We start from the raw sequence: 8,678 nt of genomic DNA on the forward strand, positions 1-8,678 counted from the left end.
GAAAATAGGGGAGGGTGCTGGAGTATTGAAAAACAGGGGAGGCGGTGCTTGGAGTATTGAAAACAGGGGAGGGTGCTGGAGTATTGAAAACAGGGAGGGTGCTGGAGTATTGAAAACAGGGGAGGGTGCTGGAATATCTAAAACAGGGGAGGGTGCTGGAGTATTGAAAACAGAGGAGGGTGCTGGAATATTGAAAACAGGGGAGGGTGCTGGAATATTGAAAACGGGAGGGTTCTGGAATATTGAAAACGGGAGGGTTCTGGAATATTGAAAACGGGAGGGTCCTGGAGTATTGAAAACGGGAGGATTCTGGAATATTGAAAACGGGGGGGTCCGGGAATATTGAAAACGGGAGGGTTCTGGATATTGAAAACGGGAGGATTCTGGAATATTGAAAACGGGAGGGTCCTGGAATATTGAAAACGGGAGGGTTCTGGAATATTGAAAACGGGAGGATTCTGGAATATTGAAAACGGGAGGGTCCTGGAATATTGAAAACGGGAGGGTTCTGGAATATTGAAAACGGGAGGATTCTGGAATATTGAAAACGGGAGGATTCTGGAATATTGGAAACGGGAGGGTGCTGGAATATTGAAAACGGGAGGGTTCTGGAATATTGAAAACGGGAGGATTCTGGAATATTGAAAACGGGAGGATTCTGGAATATTGAAAACGGGAGGGTGCTGGAATATTGAAAACGGGAGGGTTCTGGAATATTGAAAACGGGAGGATTCTGGAATATTGAAAACGGGAGGATTCTGGAATATTGAAAACGGGAGGGTTCTGGAATATTGAAAACGGGAGGGTTCTGGAATATTGAAAACGGGAGGATTGACTGGATATTGAAAACGGGAGTCGGATATTGAAACGGGAGGGTTCTGGAATATTGAAAACGGGAGGATTCTGGAATATTGAAAAACGGGAGGGTTCTGGAATATTGAAAACGGGAGGGTGCTGGAGTATTAATTTTCATCAAAAACAACTTTAAATTGAGGGAGTGCCTTTGATTTGACAGCCACACATTCACACTTAGACCCACTGACGTGTTTCTAAACTCGCTAGCCAAGTTTGATCAAGAATTTCTATTGGAGAAGCAGTTTCTGCCTATCTTCATACTGTATTGTGTTTCATAGAGGAGCCGTTATGAATTCCACGAACAGACTGGATTATATAGGGAGAAACAAACAGACTGGATTATATAGGGAGGAGACAAACAGACTGGATTATATAGGGAGGAGACAAACAGACTGGATTATATAGAAGCAGACAACAGACTGGATTATTAGGGAGGAGACAAACAGACTGGATTATATAGGGAGGAGACAAACAGACTGGATTATATAGGAAGCAGACAAACAGACTGGATTATACAGGGAGGAGACAAACAGACTGGATTATATAGGGAGGAGACAAACAGACTGATTATATAGGGAGGAGACAAACAGACTGGATTATATAGGGAGGAGACAAACAGACTGGATTATATAGGGAGGAGACAAACAGACTGGATTATATAGGGAGGAGACAAACAGACTGGATTATATAGGGAGGAGACAAACAGACTGGATTATATAGGGAGAAGACAAACAGACTGGATTATATAGGGAGGAGACAAACAGACTGGATTATATAGGAAGCAGACAAACAGACTGGATTATACAGGGAGGAGACAAACAGACTGGATTATATAGGGAGGAGACAAACAGACTGGATTATATAGGAGGAGACACAGACTGGATTATATAGGAAAGCAGACAAACGGACTGGATTATACAGGGAGGAGACAAACAGACTGGATTATAGGGAGGAGACAACAGACTGGATTATATAGGGAGAGACAAACAGACTGGATTATATAGGGAGGACACAAACAGACTGGATTATGTAGGGAGGAGGCAAACAGACTGGATTATATAGGGAGGAGACAAACAGACTGGATTATATAGGATGTTATGCATGTTACAGTATTAAAACTCTGTGTAGTCTCTTACCGGTTGGACCAAGGACGTTGTTTTTGCCGTAGAGCAGGTGAGTACGCGGAGTTCTGGTGAAGAGATTCACGTATTCCCGCGCAGACGCGCAAACGTTATCCTCGGACATGCTGACGCTGGACTGTCTCTTTCTGGATCTGGGAAACAGACCAAGGGAAAGTCTATGTTATTGAGTATTGAAACAGGCCAGGAGAAAGGTCTACGTTATTGAGTAATTGAAACAGGCCAGGAGAAAGGTCTATGTTATTGAGTATTGAAACAGGCCAGGAGAAAGGTCTATGTTATTGAGTATTGGCCTTAGTATTCTTTGTTTTCTTTATTAGTTAGGTCAGGGTGTGACATGGGAATGTTTGGTTTTAATCGGTTTTGGTGGTTATATGGTAAAGGGGGTGTTGGGTGTAGTGTATGGGTTTGTGTTGAGTGTATGTGTCTAGCTGTGTCTATGTTGGTGTAGTTGTCTAGGAGAGTCTATGGTTGCCTGATGGGTTCCCAATTAGAGAACAGCTGATTTCTGTTGTCTCTGATTGGGAGCATATTTAGGGTAGCCATAGGCTTTCGTTTGATGTCTGTAATTGTCTATGTCTGAACGTTTGTAGCCTGTGTATGTGCACTAACTACGTTTATTAGCTTCACGGTCGTTTATTGTTTTGGTTAGTTTGTAAAGTGTTTTTGTTTCGTTTTTTTCCTTCTTCTCCATAAAAGGAAGATGGTTATTTTTCCAAATGCTGCGTTTTGGTCCGTCTCTCCTCCACACGATCGGGACAGAATTACCCACCAATACAGGACCAGCAGCAGCATGGTAAAGCGGCAACAGGACCCACTACACAGGATTCTTGGACATGGGAGGAGATACTGGATGGTAAGGGGCCGTGGGCACAACCGGGAGAATATCGCCTTCCTCGTGAAGAGCTGGAGGCCAGCTAAAGCCGAGAGGAGGCGATATGAAGGAGGCAGCACGGAGACAAGGCCTGGAAGCCCGTGAGTACACCCAAAAATTTCTTGGGGGGGCCTTAAAGGGAGTGTGGCGAAGTCAGGTAGGAAACCTGCGCCTTACTCCCTGTACTTTACCGTGGAAGAGCGAGGTACGGGCAGACACCGTGTTACGCAGTAGAGGCGCACGGTGTCTCCTGTACGCGTGCATAGCCCGGTTTCGGTACATTCCAGCTCCACGTATCGGCCGGGCTAGACTGAGCGTTGAGCCTTATGTCATGAAGCCGGCCAACGCATCTGGTCACCAGTGCGTCTCCTCGGGCCGGCGTACATGGCACCAGCCTTACGCATGGTGTCCCCGGTTCGCCTACATAGGCCGGTGCGGGTTATTCCACCTCCCCGCACTGGTCAGGCGACGGGGGCATACAACCAGGTAAGGTTGGCAGGCTCGCGCTCAAGGGAGCCAGTACGCATGCACGGTCCGGTATTTCCGGCGCCACTCCCCGCCCTACCCAGTACCACAGTGCCTTCTCCACGCACTAGCCCTATGGTGCGTGTCTCCAGCCCTTTACCACCAGTGCCTAAACCACGCAACAAGCCTCCTGTGTGTCCCCAGAGTCCTGTGCGTCCTGTTGTGCTGCTCCCCGCACTAGCCCTGAGATGCGTGTCCCCAGTCCGGTACCACCAGTTCCGGCACCACGCACTAGCCTAATGTGCGCTCCCAGGGTCCAGTATGCCCTGTTCCTTCTCCCGCACTAGCCCTGAGATGCGTGTCCCCAGCCCGGTACCACCAGTTCCGGCACCACGCACCAGGCCTACAGTGCGCCTCAGCCGGCAAGAGTCTGCCGTCTGCACAGCGATGCCTGAACTGCCCGTCTGCCAAGCGCCATCTGAGCCATCCGTCTACCAGCGCCATCTGAGCCATCCGTCTACCCAGGCCATCTGAGCCATCCGTCTACCCAGCGCCATCTGAGCCATCCGTCTGTCCCGAGCCGTCGAGCCGCCCGTCTGTCCCGAGCCGCTAGAGCCGTTCGTCAGTCAGGAGCCGCTAGAGCCATTCGTCAGACAGGATCTCCAGAGCCGCCAACCAGACAGGATCTGCCAGAGCCGCACCAGACAGGATTGCCAGAGCCGCCAACCAGACAGGATCTGCCAGAGCCGCCAACCAGACAGGATCTGCCAGAGCCGCCAACCAGACAGGATCTGCCAGAGCCCCACCAACATGAGCAGCAGAGCGTCAGCCAGCCATGAGCAGCCAGATCCGTAAGCCACAGCATGAGCAGATCCAGATCCGTCAGCCAGCCATGAGCAGCCAGATCCGTCAGCCAGCCATGAGCAGCCAGATCCGTCAGCAGCCATGAGCGCCAGATCCGTCAGCCAGCCATGAGCACAGATCCGTCAGCCAAGCCATGAGCAGCCAGATCCGTCAGCCAGCCATGAGCAGCCAGATCCGTCAGCCAGCCATGAGCAGCCAGATCCGTCAGCCAGCCATGAGCAGCCAGATCCGTCAGAGCCCAGCCTGGGCCGTCCCTCAGTCCGGAGCTGCCGTCCCTCAGTCCGGAGCTGCAGTCCTCAGTCCGGAGCTTGCAGTCCTCAGTCCGGAGCTGCAGTCCCTCAGTCCGGAGCTGCAGTCCCTCAGTCCGGAGCTGCAGTCCCTCAGTCCGGAGCTGCAGTCCTCAGTCCGGAGCTGCAGTCCCCTCAGTCCGGAGCTGGCAGTCCCTCAGTCCGGAGCTGCAGTCCCTCAGTCCGGGCTGCAGTCCCTAGTCCGGAGCTACCCTTATCCTGGTGCTCTCCCTTATCTGGTGCTGCCCCTTACCCTGGTACTGCCCTTAGTCCGGAGCTGCCCCTTAGTCCGGAGCTGCCCCTTAATTCAGTGGGGTTAATGTGGAGGGGGGTCATTTGGAGGAAGCTAAGGAGGCGGTTAGTGACTGTGGTGGGGTGGGGACCACGACCAGTGCCGGAGCCGCCCCTACATAAAGAGAGACAACACAACACTACATAAAGAGAGACACCACAACACTACATAAAGAGAGACACCACAACACTACATAAAGAGAGACACCACAACACTACATAGAGACACCACAACACTACATAAAGAGAGACAACACAACACTACATAAAGAGAGACACCACAACACTACATAGAGACACCACAACACTACATAAAGAGAGACAACACAACACTACATAGAGAGAGACAACACAACATGACAGCAACACAACATGACAGCAACACAACATGACAGCAACACAACATGACATTAACACAACATGACAACAACCCAACATGGTAGCAGCACAAACATTGTTGGGCATAAACAACATCACAAAAGACAAAATGTTAGAGACAAAACACATCCCGCGATGCAGTCACAAGTGTCAGTAAAAGTGTCTATGTCCTTTGAAAGTCCTTTGAATGTAGAAATAAAACTGTCCAGTTTGAGTGTTTATTGCAGCTAGCTGAAAAGAGGAGCGACCCAGGGAAGTGTGTGCTTTTGGGGACCTTTAACAGAATGTGACCGGTACCCTTCGGGCCCTGGTCAACAGTAGTGCACTATATACGGAATAGGGTGTCATTAGAACCGCAACCCATATGACCATGATTGAAACCGACTGGGTTCTCTACCSACCGGGGATTTGAACCAATAACCCCGCAGTTACTTAGCCCTATTGTCTAACCCCTTCTGAGAAGCTACTACCAGGACCCCCCTGGAAAACAACTGTTACTGAGTGCACTATCCTGGTGAAATAAATATACAGGAAATTATTGTTGCCATAGCTACTCATTGAATCGTCACGGAATGTATTGTACTGTATTGATCGACTCCTCCAGTAAGTGCCCCCATGTATTCCCTGGCCCCCCCCGAGGGACCCAGCCTCTCTCACCCCCAGAGCGGGCCTCCTGCTGGGGGAAGCGTCCTGGCCCCGGTGGGCCCCGTGGCGCTGGACCAACTCGTTGGCCGACGGGTCCGTCCAGAAGTTGGTCGGACGTCTTCAGCTTAGTGTACTCCAGAGCACAGGGACCCACTGGAGGAGGGAGGGGGAGAGAGGGGAGAGGGGGGGGGAGAGGGAGGGAGGGGAGAGGGGGGGGGGGAGAGGGAGGGGGGGAGAGGAGAGAGGGAGGGGGAGAGGGGGAGAGGGAGAGAGGGAGGGGGAGAGGGAGGGAGAGGGAGGAGGGAGGGGGGGAGAGGGAGGGGAGAGAGGGAGAGGAGGGGGGGAGAGAGGAGAGAGGGAGGGGGGGGAGAGGAGGGGAGAGAGGGAGGGGGAGAAAGGAGAGAGGGAGGGGGGAGAGGGAGGGGGTGAGGGGAGGGGGGAGAGGGAGAGGGAGGAGGGAGGGGAGGGAGGGGGAGAGGGGGGAGGGGGGGAGAGGGAGAGGGAGGGGGAGAGAGGAGAGAGGGAGGGAGGGGGGGAGAGAGGAGAGAGGGAGGGGGGAGAGGGAGGGAGAGGGGGGGAGAGGGAGGGGGAGAGGGAGGGGAGAGGGGAGGGGAGAGGGGGGAGAGGGAGGGGAGAGGGAGGGAGGGAGAGGGAGGGGGAGAGAGAAAGAAGGGGGTAAAAGGGGGCAGAATGAGGGAGGGAGGGAGGAGAGTAAATATAAGCAAAAAAGAGTATCTACAGTATGTGCATTTGTGTCACCTAAATGTAGCATTATAACATCCCAATGTAGCATTTTAACAAACAAATGTAGCATTTTTATTAACAGCTCGTGGCAACTTACCCAGTAGACATGCCAGGATGGGTCCAAACACTGCGTCATGCATCAGAGACTCCTCTCATAGTACTTACTGAGAGACAACACACCACACCACACACACACACACACACACACACACACACACACACACACACACACACACACACACAACACACACACACCGTAGAGAAACAACAAAAGAGCAGTGAGACCAACAGGAAAAACACCCCATTAGGCCTAATGTAGGAGAAAACAGTCAATGAAATTAGAAGCAGTAATGTAGAGTGCAGAACAAGAGCAACAGGGAGAAAAGCTCATTCAATTTAAAATAACGTAATCATGACTGGAACAGACATTGATAAACTATAGCTCTTTGCATATACAGTGCAGTGTAAATTAATGCAGAAGTTGCCATTTTTATTAAAAAAATTTACCTGGAGTTTCCACAATGTACTGTACGATCTTGTCCAGGACCTTCTCGAAGAGGGCGGTGCGTACCCAGATGTGTTTGATGGCCTGAGCGGAGAGGGGCTGCGGGGCGCGACCTGAGGACGACGACCCCTGCCTCTTCAGGGCTCCTGACCCACACTCTGGGTCCTCTGGGTTTAGCGGGTGAAGGGCAAAGGTCAGTAAATGACAGTGTTAGGGATTAGGGGGTAGAGGGGTTAGCTTTGGACAGATGAGCTCAGGTAAGGTTGGTATTGCTGTAGGGTGGGAATCCAGAAATCCTGGTTGGGAGATTAAAGGAATTAGGAGGGAAGCAGGAAATCCGGAAAATCCTCCAACCAAGATTTCTGTTAAACCTGGGAATTTCTGGAACATTCCAGGAATTTTTGCAACCCTACTGTAGAGTAGATTGTATGCTACTCAGATCTCTGAGCAGACTTGTCATGTGTCTTCTCTTGGTTTTGTAGAGCAGACTAGGGTATGTCCTCTTGGTTTTGTAGAGCAGACTAGGGTATGTCCTCTTGGTTTTGTAGAGCAGACTAGGGTATGTCCTCTTGGTTTTGTAGAGCAGACTAGGGTATTCCTCTTGGTTTTGTAGAGCAGACTAGGGTATGTCTCTTGGTTTTTAGAGCAGACTAGGTATGTCCTCTTGGTTTTGTAGAGCAGACTAGGGTATGTCCTCTTGGTTTTGTAGAGCAGACTAGGGTATGTCCTCTTGGTTTGTAGAGACTAGGTATGTCCTCTTTGTTTTGTAGAGCAGACTAGGGTATGTATGCACTCGACTACATTTAAAGGGGTAGGATAGGCACGATGGCTATGGTACGGTCTCGCCTTGTCATCTTTCGCTAGTTGTGGCAGACATTTTCTAGATAAAACGTAAGTATCATATCTTTTTTTTTTTTTTTAAACGTCTGCATGCTTTTCTCCTCCGAGGAAACAACATCTGATTCAAAGGGGGATATCAAAAGTCTCCCGTGAAAGACTCAGGCATGATCAATGACCAATAGTGACGGAGGAGCGGGGGGGGTCAGGGAGCGGGAGCGGGGGGGTCAGGGAGCGGGGGGGGGTCAGGAGCGGGGGGGGGGGGTCAGGGAGCGGGGGGGGTCTATACCTTCACATTACGCTCATTATACTTTTGGATGATATTATGTTTATGTTGCTAGGTAGCGTCAGCTAGCTTTAGTAGTCTGTACCAACGCCAAAACTCCAGTATTTTGAAAAATCTTATAGCTTGTTCTCCATCTTCTTTTTAAATAGCATAAACAAACACATTTCCAGCACTTATATTTCCATGACTGATCGAAACTCATTTTCTCCTGTCTCTCTGCAGCAAACATACGGCAAGAAATATGTTTGGAATATCGATTCACCAATAAAATCCCAGTATCAAACTCCCAGTATCAAACTCCCAGTATCAAACTCCCAGTATCAAACCCAGTATCAAACTCCCAGTATCAAACTCCCAGTATCAAACTCCCAGTATCAAACTCCCAGTATCAAACCCAGTATCAAACTCCCAGTATCAAACCCAGTATCAAACTCGTAATACATATAGAATGGTGAGAATACATATCGTATCGGCACCTGAGTATGGTGYTGATATCGTATCGTGAAGT

General features: G+C 50.2%; 1 pseudogene; it reads right to left on the reverse strand.

Moving 5' to 3' along the window:
* The window catches only part of LOC112077141 (small G protein signaling modulator 2-like), a 21,499-nt pseudogene extending 13,598 nt beyond the window's left edge, over nucleotides 1–7,901 (reverse strand).
* Nucleotides 7,902–8,678: the final 777 nt, after the last annotated feature.

This window comes from Salvelinus sp. IW2-2015, unplaced genomic scaffold (assembly GCF_002910315.2).
Source record: "Salvelinus sp. IW2-2015 unplaced genomic scaffold, ASM291031v2 Un_scaffold4327, whole genome shotgun sequence".
Lineage (NCBI taxonomy): Eukaryota > Metazoa > Chordata > Actinopteri > Salmoniformes > Salmonidae > Salvelinus > Salvelinus sp. IW2-2015.